Source organism: Caloenas nicobarica, chromosome 10, assembly GCF_036013445.1.
Source record: "Caloenas nicobarica isolate bCalNic1 chromosome 10, bCalNic1.hap1, whole genome shotgun sequence".
Classification (NCBI taxonomy): Eukaryota; Metazoa; Chordata; class Aves; order Columbiformes; family Columbidae; genus Caloenas; species Caloenas nicobarica.
Window position 1 is genome coordinate 2,354,533 of NC_088254.1, and position 13,470 is coordinate 2,368,002.

The window sequence follows — 13,470 nt, forward strand, 5'->3', positions numbered from 1 at the left end:
GTTTTGGACTGCCTTTTTTATGGTCATTCTTTCCGTAGCAGCTCTTCCAGCTGCCTCAGTCTTCCCTTCAGGGGGGACGTGATTTCCTGGTCCTTCATCACCTCCGGCTTTGGGCAGCAAGGCTTTCTGGAAAAGACTGGAGCTCGTTACCCTGATAAACCAGTGCTCCAACCGGGCTGTCCACATATTCCGGCTTGTTAGCCATTGCTTTTCCTTCCTGCGAGAGAAGGCTTTCTGTATCACGCCCTGCTGGCTGCTAAACCAGGTTCCTGGGCTCTGAGCCGGGTTTAACGTGTGCTGCACCCGTGAGCTGAATCCTCTCATTACTCTGGGCTTCCAGGTGGAAAACGGGCTCTGCCTTTTGAACCTCGGGCGCTCTCAAGATGCTGGAGTCTCGTCTATGTGAAAGAGTCACGTTTGCTGTGCTGCAGGTCTAAAAATCTGTTAAAAAGCGTTTCGTATGAGGTGGGGATGGGTTTTGTCACCTGGCTTTGCCAGTAGAAGTGTCAGAGACTGACCCGCACGGGGAATTTTCTCACGTTACACTTTAACTCCACCGTAACGTGCCTGTTATCTTGTTCTTCGAGCAGAACGTGAATAATATCTAACCCCGCTTTGAACCTGAGCTTTAGGATAGCATGAGATGGTTTATTTACTTTTATTCCTAAAGCAAATCGTTGTACCATAGGGTGAGTTATAAATAGTCTTCTGTTCAGCTTCCTTGTTGGAGACACCACCTCTTAGCAGAGGTCGGTATTTAAGTAAAGAAACTGAGGCAGTTTCTGGCCGACGAACCCAATTTAGAATTTTTATACCCAACTTTTGTTTTTCCTTCTGAGTTGAACGGGGGTGTGTTGGAAGTAGCAGAAGAACAAAGCTTTGCCAGTTAAAGGGTGTTCAGCATTTCAATATGTGGCCTGTCCTGTTAATGGGATACTCTGTTCTTTGCCCAAGAGGGCTTTTAGGGTTGCAATGTCCGGTGACTAAATCATCTGCGATCCTTCTTTGCCTGTGAATACAGGTGCTGATGTTTTCTTTCCCCTTTCTCGTAGGGCTTCGTTTGGTACCAGTTTGACTGGTTCTTCCCTGCTGCAGCCTTTAACCCGGTCAAATCACTGGGAACGGCTTTAGCGTCGAGTAGAACAAAAGCTTGCCTTAAATGCCTTACAATAAACTTAATATTGGGGGATATATTCACCTGCCTAATGCCTTTTCATTTGAGAGCAACGGGCATCACTCAGCGCTCATCCGCTGGGGCAGTGGAGCAGTCGCGCCTATTCCTTGCTCAGGTCGTTGGCTTCGTTCAGGGCTTGGTGCTGGGTAATTGTAGACGAGGATTAATTAACGAGAGCTGGTGCGAGCTCGTGGTGGCTTTTGAAGTCTCGCACGACGCCGTTGAGCAATCCTCGTAGGTTCTTGAGGACAGAAATCACGAACGGCATTGGAAGAGCACTCGCGGGCCTTGGACCGGACGGACAACAAGCTGCTTGACCGTACAGGGCAGGGTTGGCCCAACTCCCGCGTGCTGCGGTCGAGCGGCATCTCTTGCCAGCGCAGCGACCGCCGCTTCACTCCGTCTTGGCTTGACATTGGAAGACGCAAAAATACTCTGGTACAGGGTTTCCTTCTGCTGTGGTCGGGGTAAGGAGTGAGCATTTTTCCCCCGTTGCGTTGACAGAACAGGCCGTCTGAGAGGTTACTATGGACCCTTAAACTCAATCCTTGCTGTAATACTCAGGAAAATAAGGATAAAAGTGCACTTAGAATCCCCGTTAGGTAGTGGGGAGCCTGGTTGCGTCGAGCCCGTTGCTGAGCATCACGTGTGAGTCTGACGCGGTATAAATACTTGGGTGTCACAAGAACGTGGCTTCTCGGTGATGGTCACAGCTCCTCAGACCTTCAAGCTGCTTTTTAAAATGTTAATTTTTGTCAGAACAATCCATGGGTTTTCTCCCAAAGGAGGTTAAATGCCCAAGGTGGGAATGCAGAACGGAACAGCGTGTCTTTAGTCACCCGGTTTTCCAGAAATAGTTTCATTTTGGCTCAACCTTCACATCCATGTTACAGCACGCTCCCCCTTGGAAATCCTGTTTGGGCCCTGCTTTTGGAGGGGTCATTTAAGGGGGAAAAAGGCACAAATGAAAAAAAAAACACACCGCACCCTTGTGCTTCCTTCTGACCAAAGCGCCTGGAGCGTTGCAGGGGATGGAGCCGGCCCAGGATGCGGCGTCACGGGTGTTCAGGTTTGGGAACCTGTTTCCCAAGGTGGGGAAACAGAGTTTACCAAAACCAAAGTCACCCAAGAGCCAGAAACAGCTGTATTTTAAGAAAACGCTGTCATCTTCTGAGCTAAAATTCACTTGATTGCACGGAAAGCTATTGGTTTGCCTTGACATGGGGTAAGGAGAAACACAAGATTTTCCTCTGAGTGGTGTTTGGCTCCATTTCACCCGCAGTATATGGAAGCTGGCGCATCGAACCGAAAACTGCAAACATTTATTTTATTTTTAGCGGGCTAAAGCAAGATTGAAAGTTTCTCGTATGAACTGCTGCATTAAGACTTTTCTAAAACGTCCTTTTTTTCCCCAGGTCGGCCACAGGTATGAGCGGCTGGCTCTGCCGTGATCGCCAAGAAAACACAAGAATTGAGGGAAAAAAACGTGTGGTGAGTATTGTATGGCTTGATATTCTGGCACATCTTGGCATAAACTCAAATATTCCTTCCTAAAAAGGCAAACAAACCAACCATATATGAGGGAAAACACTGTAAAATCCGATCCGTCCAAGCTGTGGCAGGATGAACCAAATGCAAGTTGCTCAATGCTTATGCCTTATTTCTGTTTTAATACATTTTTTCCTCTCGATTTTGCCGGCGTTTTTCACCCGAAGTAGCTTCTCTGGGAACTCTGCATCCCTGATTTGCTCTCCCTGGCTTTATTTTTAGCAGCGTACGTGTTGAGCTGAGAAGTCGATGGCTGCAACGTCCCTTGTCGGTGCTGAGTGTCCCCAACAAGGAAACTGGGGAGGATTTGAGTCAGGGAGAGTCCAAAGTCTTTCCGAAGCTTCTCTAAAAGTGCTTTAACTTTATTACCAGGAGGAGAGTTGATGTGCTGTGTATATAAGCGTTTATTCCAGCGCGACACGTGAAATATGGCCCAGGTTGCCTATTCTATTACAGCCGACCTACGAAACGAGGAGAAAATTCAAAACTGAAGGTGTTGGGGAAATTTTCCTCTCCAGAACAGAGAAATCAAAAGGAATAACATTTGTATTTGGGAATGTTTGACTCCAGCATGGATAGATACCTTGATTTCATGAAACGAGCAACAGTGATGCAAATAAAACAGCAAGTGTTTGGATGGGATTCAAGTGCTGACCTTGAGAGCAGCGCAAGTCGCTGCTTGGCAGGAGATTTATTTTTTCTGGATATACGTAATGAGTGTGAAACTGGCACTGGATTTGCTTTCCTGGACTTTTGAAAAAACATCTAAGTAGTGACAATCTGTTTTTCTGTTCAAACGTAAGCCAGCACGGACTAAGTGACGCTGATTAAGTAGCTGGGGTGTTTTGTTTGGGGCCGTAATTGTGGATCAGCCTTTGGGAACAGCGTTTCTACGGGTGGGCAAAATCACGTGACAAAACAAATTCTTTCTAAGTCGTCATTTCCGTTTTGTGTTTTGGATGTAGAAAGCTTAATGAGCTCTTGCCTTTTGGTAATTTCAGATGAGGGGGTGTGGACTGATGGACAACAGTTTCACGCTTTCAGTAGCTTCCAGCCCGGAGAAGAAATCTGTTTGTCAATTTGACTTGACGCACTCTCTCGAATTATTTTGCAGTTCTATGCCCTAAAACTGATTTATCATGTTGGTGCCAGTAGCAGGAGAGCTGTTAATTGTTTGAAAAGTCTTCAGTTTGAGCGATTCAGCCCAGTGCAGTACAGAGCTTTTCATATCTTCATGCGAGTCCAACAGAGACTGTATTCATCTCACAGTGCTTCATTTTACGGTGTTTTGTCTCAAAGATAAGCCCCTGAAGTCTAAATTTTTGCTGATGTGCTGTTGCGCAGTTTCTTTTGTGACTGAAGTCGCCGGCTTGTTTTCCTTCATCCTGCCTGGAAGATGTCTGCAATCTTGGGAACTTTATTTTAATCGGACCAACCTATTTCCACAGGGTTTGGGATCATAATGTGCTTTTTCGCTGGGGTGAAGCTTCTCCCCGGCTCACGATGTCTGATTTGTTCCCTCCTCGCTTTGTTTTCAGCCACTTACACCCAAGGATGTGGATTCTTAGCACAGACCATTAGGCAGCATGAGTGCTGTTAGTAAATGATACAACCAAGAGACCCATTGTGTCTTTTTTTTAATCTGGTAGAAGTTGATAACGCATTCCTGAAATTCTTTATCAATTCTGAGACGCAAAAAAGTGCTGCTTTCTCAGCCACGGATCTTGCTCCCAAGCTGCCGACACTTGTATCCCGTTCCTGCCTGCTTTTCTCTTTTGGTATATTTAAATTTCTTATTTAAAGAAGCTCTGGTTCTCCCATTTCATGACTTCTTGTCCATCCTTGTCTATAAAATAGCACCTTGACTCATGTCGCTACTCGTTTGAGGAGCATTTGTGTCTTCATCTATGTGTTCCCAGCCCCAGGATCCCAGGCAGAGGTTCCCAGACCTGACTTCTCCCCAGCTCCAGTGAAACCAGTGCTCCCAGTGCCGCCTCGGCGCTCTGGAATGGCACATTGTCCACGCGGGCGAGGAGTTGGCCTTGTCCTCCAATGTCCTTGGTGACCACATCCAGCTGGAGGAATCTGCATTTAGGAGCCCATTTATTTTTTTCCTGGATGACACAAATGACCAAGAGCAACAGCAGCTGCTGGTTGAAAGGTTGAATTTTGTTTTAAACCAAGCGGTGCTGGAGGAATTGAGCTGGAACCGAAGTCTTGGAGCCTATCTTGAAAAAAAAAAAAAAGGAGGAGACAGCAGCAAAAGCCGTAGGTGCCTCCTCTATTCTTCTTGAGAGCAGTCGTAGCTAAAATATCCTTCTGTACGCGAAGCTTTCTAGTTGTATTAGTCATCCTTCAGGCTTCTGGATTATTTGAGTGCTGAAGCTCTCCTCAAAGAACAGCAATATCTATTTGGAGAAAGGTACATCATGTGAAGTGCAATTCCAGTAGATCAGAGCTACGCAGCTTGAGGTATTGTCGGGAATGTCACCTCTCGTGCGGCTTCACGATCTGTAAAGCCCGGATCAAAAATCTGGCGTCTTACAAGGCTTCTAGTTGGTCTTAGGAACTCGAACGGTGATGCCGTCTGAGCTCCTGCTCAAAATCACCCTTCAGTTGTTGGATGTTGGTTTCCAAACAGTGCTGAACCCTGAGGAAAAGAGGACAGTGACCAAAAAGTGCTCGGTAGTGTTAAGGAAAAATATTCTATAGTAGGTATGGGTGGAGGGGCCCCAACTCAAAGAGTTAATGACCAAAACCATCTTCTATAACTCTTCAACTTGTACGGACTTGATCTAAGTCTGAAAATGCCTCGAGCTGAGCTGGTCTGTTTTTAAGCTGTAATTCATCTGTCTCTGCTGTTTATGGGAAATCTTCAGGATAGCTGCTAGCTGCAAGGTTAATTACAATATAGCAGGGTTATCTTATCACAAACTTAAAGAAAACCCAAATATTCATGACTTTTGTAGTGTGTACGGGTTCGCTTCATTGGATTCTAACCCAAAAATTAAACGTGGGGTTTGATGTAGCGTTTGAGATCCGTGGACTGGCAAAACCCTCATTCTCCCTTATGCAGTCTGGCTTTTATGTAACTTATTATTTCTGCTCCAACGTTGCAGATAGTCTGGTTCCTCTAGCAACAGCCACCAGATGTTTAGCTGAACAAGCCTTAATTCTTTAAAATTGACCTGTGAGAAATGTGTGAAGGCGAACGCGGGGGCGGAACAATTGTATGTCAGCATGGTTTCCATTTCCTCGCTAAAAACCCAGCGCGAGCCTTCACCGTTGCATTCGCACGGCGACGGATCGGGATTTTTCGCGATACGCTGTGAGGCCTTTTCCACGGTTTTTAATGTTTCCTAAACTGCTGTTGGGAGGGTGGGGGGTGGCATCAAGCTGTCTTACAAGAATTAGCATTCCTTGGGCAATTAGCATGGTATGGACTGAGTATCTGGCGGATACGCCGCCGTGCCGATCCTGCCGTGGGTTCTGGTTGCCAGCCAGGCCTCTCACCTACCTGTACGTCTTCTGTGATCAACCCTTGGGCTTCACTAGACTCACTTTATTCCATATTTCCATGGGAAACCATCTCTTGTCTCAGTTTCTCAGCTAGGTGAACGAGTGCCCCAGTGTTTTACTGGGAAATATGGGGTGAGTAGTCCTGATAGTGACCACAAGGAGGTCCAGGCAGCTCTTGTCTCTGAAACGTCCCCATTCTAGAGCCTCGGGTCACACTGGCTGTGCTGGTTTTGCCTGGGATAGAGTTAATTTTCCTCGCAGTAGCTGAGGGATTACTTAGCAAGTTTGCTGATGACGCAAAATTGGGGGGAGCTGTCGGCGCTCTGGAGGGCAGAGAGGCCCTGCAGAGGGGTCTGGACAAACTGGAGAACTGGGCAATCACCAACCGCTTGAAGTTCAACATGAACAAGTGCCGGATTGTGCACCTGGGACACGGCATCCCTGGCTGTACAGACAGACTGGGGGACGAGATGCTGGAGAGCAGCTCTGCGGAGAGGGATCTGGGGGTTCTGGTCGATGGCAAGTTGAACATGAGCCACCAGTGTCCCTGGAGCCAAGAGGGACCTGTGTCCTGGTGCATCCAGCACAGCACGGCCAGCCGGGCAGGGAGGGGATTGTCCCGCTCTGCTCTGTGCTGGGGCGGCCTCACCTGGAGCATTCACTGCGTGCAGGGCTGGGGACACAGGAGAAAAGGAGATAAAGCTACTGGAGAGTGTCCAGAGGAGGGACATGAAGTTGGCGAAGGTTTGGAGGGGAAGCCGTATGAGGAGCAGCTGAAGCCCCTGGGTTTGTTCAGCTGGAGCAGAGGAGACCGAGGGCAGAGCTCATGGGGCTGCAGCTTCAGCAGGGGAGCAGGAGGGGCAGGGCTGAGCTCTTCTCTCTGTGGCAGTGACAGAACCCAGGGAACGGCAGGAAGATGTGCCAGGGAGGGTCAGTTGGACATGAGGAAAAGGTTCTTCACCCAGAGGTGCTGGACACGGGAACAGGCTCCCCAGGGAGGTGTCACGGCCCCAACCTGACAGTGTTCAAGAAGAGACTGGACAACGTCCTCAGACATACGGTGTGACCTGTGGGGTTGTCCTGTGCAGGGACAGGAGCTGGACTCGATGATCCTTGGGGGTCTCTTCCAGCTCAGGACATTCTATGGTTCTATGAGGAAGGGGGGATGTTTGGAGTGATGGCGTTTGTTTTCCCAATTAACCATTGTGCACAATGGAGCCTAGCTTTCGTGGACACCTTCCTGCCATGGGAAGCAGTGAATGATTCCTTATTTTGCTTGTGTGCGTGGCTTTTCCTTTGCCTATTAAATTATCTTTGTCTCAACCCACAAGTTTTCTTTTACCCTTCTGATTTTTCTCCCCCATCCCACTGCGAGGAGTGAGCGAGCAGCTGCGTGGGCCTTAGTTGCCAGCACTGCTCTGCATGAGAGAAGACTGCACAGGGACTCTCCTGCTGGGGGGGAGTGATCCGGTACCTGGATTTTTGGGTCCGTTTTCTCCTCTAGGTCTGCAGAGACTAGATAAATCCAAGCTGAACTGTGCCATTTCCCTTCACGCCAGGAGCTCTCGTGGTGCGGTTTGGACGCGAAGCTGCGTGCCCTGGACAGCCACGGTGGCTGTAACCGTGGCCACCTGGCTGGACCTTCCGTCAGTCTCTGAGCAGCGCGGCTGGTGCAGGTGCGATGTGGCTTTTAAGAATCTGAATGCGTGAAAAGCCGCACAGATAATCTTCAAAAATACATTTATTAGTCTTTAACAAGTCCGTACCTGAGAAGTACGGATTGGGAAGAGAAGCGCAGCTCTGCAAATGGCTTCCACGTTTCAGAGGTCAAAGGATCTGCTGGTTTAGATTAGAGATGCTTCTGCTGGAAATAATTCTTACCTAGAGCTGGAAATGCTTCAGGACACACTGCAGATGCTCCAGTCTTCACAATTAGTGATTTTGCTACATTAGCCTTCCATTTGGTGCTATTTCAGAAGATCTAGGTGCCTTCCCACAAAATTTGGACACAGCTGGAACAGGAGGTGTTATATTATAACTTAAATATCCTTTTCTTCCATGGATATGTGGGACTGGTACTCAAAGTAGCTCCTCAAGCTCCTTTCCCTTGTGCTGTTTGTGTCAGGTTCATGTTTTCAATAATTTTCCAAACTCATGCACAGGGATATTTACAGTAAGACCTTCCTAAAATGAGCTCACGGGCCACATGCTCCCTGGTCACCTGCGGTGACCTGCCGTCATCCTTGCACAACAAGTTGCGCTTCTTTCTCCTTTCTCCTTGCTAGATAACTCCTTTTCCAAATGCTACCAAATCATTTTGCTTACTAAATACGTGCCAGTTTTGAAATTCAGCATTTCCCATCCTGTTTTCGCCTGGTGGGATGGGGGCTGTGCCGCATCCTGGTGTTTCAAAACCACGGAGGATGTGGAAGCTGTTGCTCCTGCAGGTGACGCAAATTAAAGCCTTTCTGTTCTTGGCGTTCTGTGTTATACAGAATAGCTGATTGACTATTAAAGATGTCGCCGTGTATCGAAGTCACTATAAGATCAAAGCCAGAAGCAGGGTACATATGGAGCTTCGACTCGCACCCAAACCCGGCGGTTGTGCTCTCATAGAAGCTGTTTCTAAGCAGTGCTCAGTCTCACTGATTGCTTTCCTGGGAAAAAAACACCACCAGGAACACTAAAGATTATTAATTATTATGATATGGATCCAATCACCACATAGGTCAGGTATAAGGTCCTTATATACGTATATGAATTGATAGAATAGTCATACAGTATAACAGACTTTTCCTTAAAACTATGAAAACCCCATTGCTAACGTGCACCTACTGCAGTAACCCAGGAAATGGGATATTGTGCCAAACGCGCCCTTTGTGCATCTTGCTGTGTTTGCTTGTGCCCTGATCGCAACCTGCGTTTTCATGGCATGAATTTCTTCCGAAAAACTCTCAAATGTCCTTGTGGCCCCTGCCGGTTTGCGCAATCTGACCGAGGAGGCTCAGCTGGCAATGACATGAATTTTCTTTCGCATGCGATGACTCGAAGGGATATTTTGTAATTGGAGACGGGGCCATTTTCAGGTTTCAAACCACAAAAGGTGACTTTTCAAAAAGGGTGCCTGATGTACAGGCGAATACTGGGCATCGTACAAAGATGCTATCAAGAGGCGCTGTCTTTCCTTGTGGAAGAATTGCCTCGTAGGCTGAAGGATTTGGCTTCGTTTTCAGCTTTCTCAAGGTTATACTCTTTGCATGAAAGGGGAACAAGCAATTAATCTTGAAAATATGCTTTAAGGATAATGCCCAAGGGTGGTCTGCAGTTATGGGAGGATTTCAGCAACGTCTCCTTAGAGGCTCAACTTTTTTCCTTATGTAAGTGAAGATCTGGCCATGGGGAAGGATTTAGGTGGGAGGTTGGTGCCTTTGGGAGGACACAAAGACACTTCTTGGTTTAGATCATGATCTTGAAGTTAATCGGGTGGAATAAGGTGTTGTCTCTCTGCTTGATAAGATTGGTGCTCATGGAATGAAAGCTAAAGCTCGGCGTGAAGGAATCTGCGAGCTGTAACCAGTCCAAGGCTGTGGGCTGCAGGGAGGAGAAACGAGGAATGTTATCGTCAGGACGTGCTTTCTTGGGCTGCAAAGCTCCGGGAGTTACCTGTGGTGCATCTCTACTTCATTTGAAAAGATAAACTTAAGTCTAGATGAGTGTGAAAGGGTAGAACAAGCAACTTTCTCTTCCAGCTCCAGGAACTAAGGCCTTCCTTGGATAATCACTCCTCGCTTGCCATTTATTTCTTTGCTGGGTGTTGACTTTAGTTTCTCCCGTTGCTAATCCAGAGGAAGCCATAAAGTGCCTCCTAATCTTTGCACCAAACTCACCTGAGCTCCCTTAATCTTATCACAAGGACTGGTTTTGGTTCTTGCGAAATCTTTAGGCTTCTCTCTATGCCATCACTAGTTTTTGAGTCCTTACCGGATAAGAAATATTGTAGCACGGAGCTGCGCTTACTACGGCTTCTTCTGTTTGCCTGTGTCCTTAAACCTTCACTTCTGTGATCCTGGAACAGGGAGAATTGTCGATCCTGGAACACAGGGAATAAATGACATGGAGAACCGCTTAGGAAACGTGGTTTCAGTGTTCAGATAATCCAATATCTAACAAGACCCAAGTTGTGAAGCTTTTCTTGTGGACAGGGATGAGCGGCTCCTGTCCCGTGTATGTTCCTTGAGTTACGCTCCATAACCGAGCTTGAGCTTCATTATTTTCCTCGGCGAGGGAACACGTGGATCTCTCTCCTCTGGCTTTATCGGAATAGCTGGAGAAATTTCAGGTCTTTGAATTCTTTGTGGAATGGGATTGAAACACATGAATGGGTTAGAAGCTTGCAGAACAGGGATACCAACCCGTCAGTCTAATTCCTTGAGGAATGGAGCACAATATTTAGTTTTATTAACTGCAAGGCTTTACTCTTGTTCATACTAGGTGGTATTTATAGTTTTAATGGTATGTGCCTTGCCTTTCCTTCCTAATAGATTGCCGGCCCGCAAGTGGGTGGAAGAGTTATTTGTTTTGGCACAATATTTGCTTTCCACAGGCTTGTCTCGGGTTTACAGCAAACAGAGGAGCCGGGCCGGGAACTGTGCAAAGTCCTTAACACTGCGGAAAGGAGAGAAGGAGGAAAAGTTGTCGTGTAAAATTGCCTCTCTGAGACTGAAACGTCTCCTCTTTAGCTCGTTTCTCCTGATAATTTGCACGGCTTTGCCTTCAGCTGACATGACTCCGTCAAACACGACGTGAGCTTGAGTGTGTCGGTGCTGCTCGTTCCTGCTGCTCCACATGCAATATATCCTTATTTTGGGTGCTGAAGAACTCCAGTGCTGATTTTTTGGCACTGGGGAGGTCAAGCATGGCTAGAAGTAACCAAAACAGCAAGATGACCTGGAAAAAAGGTAGCCAAGGTGTTCACTTACTGTTTCTTGCTCTGAAACATCAGCGTCGGGCGGTGGGACGGTGCTGAGATGCAGGCAGAGGGTTATCGGTAGCACAGCAGAGGTTGGCACCAATTAAACCCACCCCGTGGCCTTAGCACAGCGTTGTCGCCGAATACGTCAGGCTTTGATAATGAAAATAAACGACTCCAGAAGCTGGATGTGGCTTTGGAGCTGTTGTTTGCAGCTGAAAAATGGGGCTGCAGGGTCACCTTGCTGGTGGGGACACTCACTGCCCGCCCTCAGGCTGCCTTTTTGTGCGGAGGACTATCTATTTTTGCTTGGAATGTTGATTTTTGTGGGTTGCCGGGTGTCCTTGCTGGCATGAACACCCTCGCTGGCATCTTGGGCACATTCTCCGTTCACCCGGCGCGAAGGTTGGGGTGATGTCTGGCCACCTGGATTTGTCACCCTGCATCCAGGGTTAAGGTGACATCTCGTAACCCGGCTGATCCTTCGCAAATTGAAATTTGCCCAGTTACTGTGTGCTTAAGGGGACAAATTTGATGAGCTTGGTGGTGCGTGAAGGCAAACGCTGTCAGCAGGACGGGGATAGTCAAAAGAAACCTCCAGAGCTTGTCTCAGAACTGGTTTTTGTAAAGAACCTGCGTCTCGTTGAAGCACAGGTAGAAAAATGATGGACACGGGACAGTGCTTGCTAATAAATCTGGAAGAAGCTGAAACACCCATCAAGCACGTGAAGATTTTTAAGCCGCTGTCAACTTGCAACCTTTGGATTTGAGGAAGAAAAAACCCATAAAACCTCAAGTATTAGAGTTTTTTTCAAGCCATGTCTCTTGCTCTCTGGACTTGTGCTTGGCTTTCCCCTGCGGGCCGGTGACCTGGGCTCCTTCCTTGCCACATCGAGGCACCAACATTTATTTTCTGTGAACAAACACAACTGTCCAAGGTGTATTTTTGGATTATTATGCCTAATTGCGCTGAGGAAGTGCAGGTTTTTATGGAGCTGGCGGTGTTTGTGTGGGTGTAGCCGTTCTGGCCTCTTGCGGACACAGAACGAAACCAGTAACCGGGACTGGACCTTGCACTGGGTGGAGCTGCCAGAGAAAGGAGTGACCTTTGTTTAGAAAAAATAAAAATAATTAAAAAAATAAAAAGGCAAGGGGGCTGTTCTTCTCCAGCGGGTGCTTCGCTTGGTCCGCGCGTAATTCTTGGTGTCTTTCAGTCGCGTAGGCAATCCGGATCCATCCCTTCTGACAGCTGGACGGCTTCATCCGGATACTCTGGAAAAGTGTTATCTTGAATCTCGGAGAGAAAGGAGAAGGTGGTTCTTTATACGCTGTAAGGATGCTCTGCCGTAGGACAGGGGGTTTGTTTTTAAGGGCTCGCCTTGGGTCTGTAGCGCAGCCACAGCACTGACCTCACCGAGTTTTTATAATTCCATAATGGGAAGGGAAGACAAATCACTGCAGCAGTTTCCAGGCTTTGAGTGTAACAGTGCCTTAAATATTAAACTGTCCGTTTTTAGCAGAAGTGAGTTATACCGGTAAAAACTTCACCCTACAAAAAATAGAATGAGGCGACGGTGTGGAACTGGGACGCTGGCAGATTGGCTTTGAGATTTGTTTGCTTAGGCTGAGGCAACGTATTTATTAAGCCCGAACGAGCAGGATTTATTATCCTGGAGTCTTGGTTCTTACCTTCTCGGCTCCCTCGAACCTCTGTGCGTGGTCGCGAGGTTTGTCACCCCCATCTGACAGCAATTTGCCTCCAAATAACCAGCACATGAAAGGCTGGGGGAGATTTCTCTCTGTATCTGGGTCTCAGGTACATAGTTTCCTCTTGGAGACGTGGTTGAGTTGCGAGCTAAATGTGTAGGTAACGTCAGCTGAATTCCTGCCAAATGTCTCATTGTCTGCAGTGACAGCGCGGGCTGATCCTTCAGCCCGCAATTGCTGGGAAAGGCAGTATCTTCAAGCAAGGAAAAGGTGAAGTTCAGGCATTAAAACAAAAAGACACATACATTAAATCATTAAGCATCAAGTTTTCTTGCGTTTCCTGTTACTACACCGCTTGTCTCACCTTCTGGCATCACCATTACTGTTTGGTTTTTTTTAAAGATGCTAATATTCCAGCTCACTGCCTCTTACATCACTGGGTTTCCGTTTCATTAAGCAGCTCTTAGGAGGAGTTTCTGGCCACGAGCAGCCTGGGGACAGGGGCCAAGAGTTGGGGACAGAGTCCCCTCAAGCTCGGCAGAGATCTGCGCTC

General features: G+C 47.5%; 1 protein-coding gene across 2 annotated transcripts in view; it reads left to right on the forward strand.

Annotated features, from left to right (window-relative positions):
- The window catches only part of CSNK1G1 (casein kinase 1 gamma 1), a 93,604-nt gene that overhangs the window by 17,213 nt on the left and 62,921 nt on the right, over window positions 1-13,470 (forward strand). For both annotated transcript variants that reach the window (XR_010606723.1, XM_065641411.1), the window contains exon 2: window positions 2,590-2,665. The gene's annotated coding sequence lies outside the window, so the exon portion shown is untranslated. The remainder of the gene's footprint in view (window positions 1-2,589; window positions 2,666-13,470) is intronic.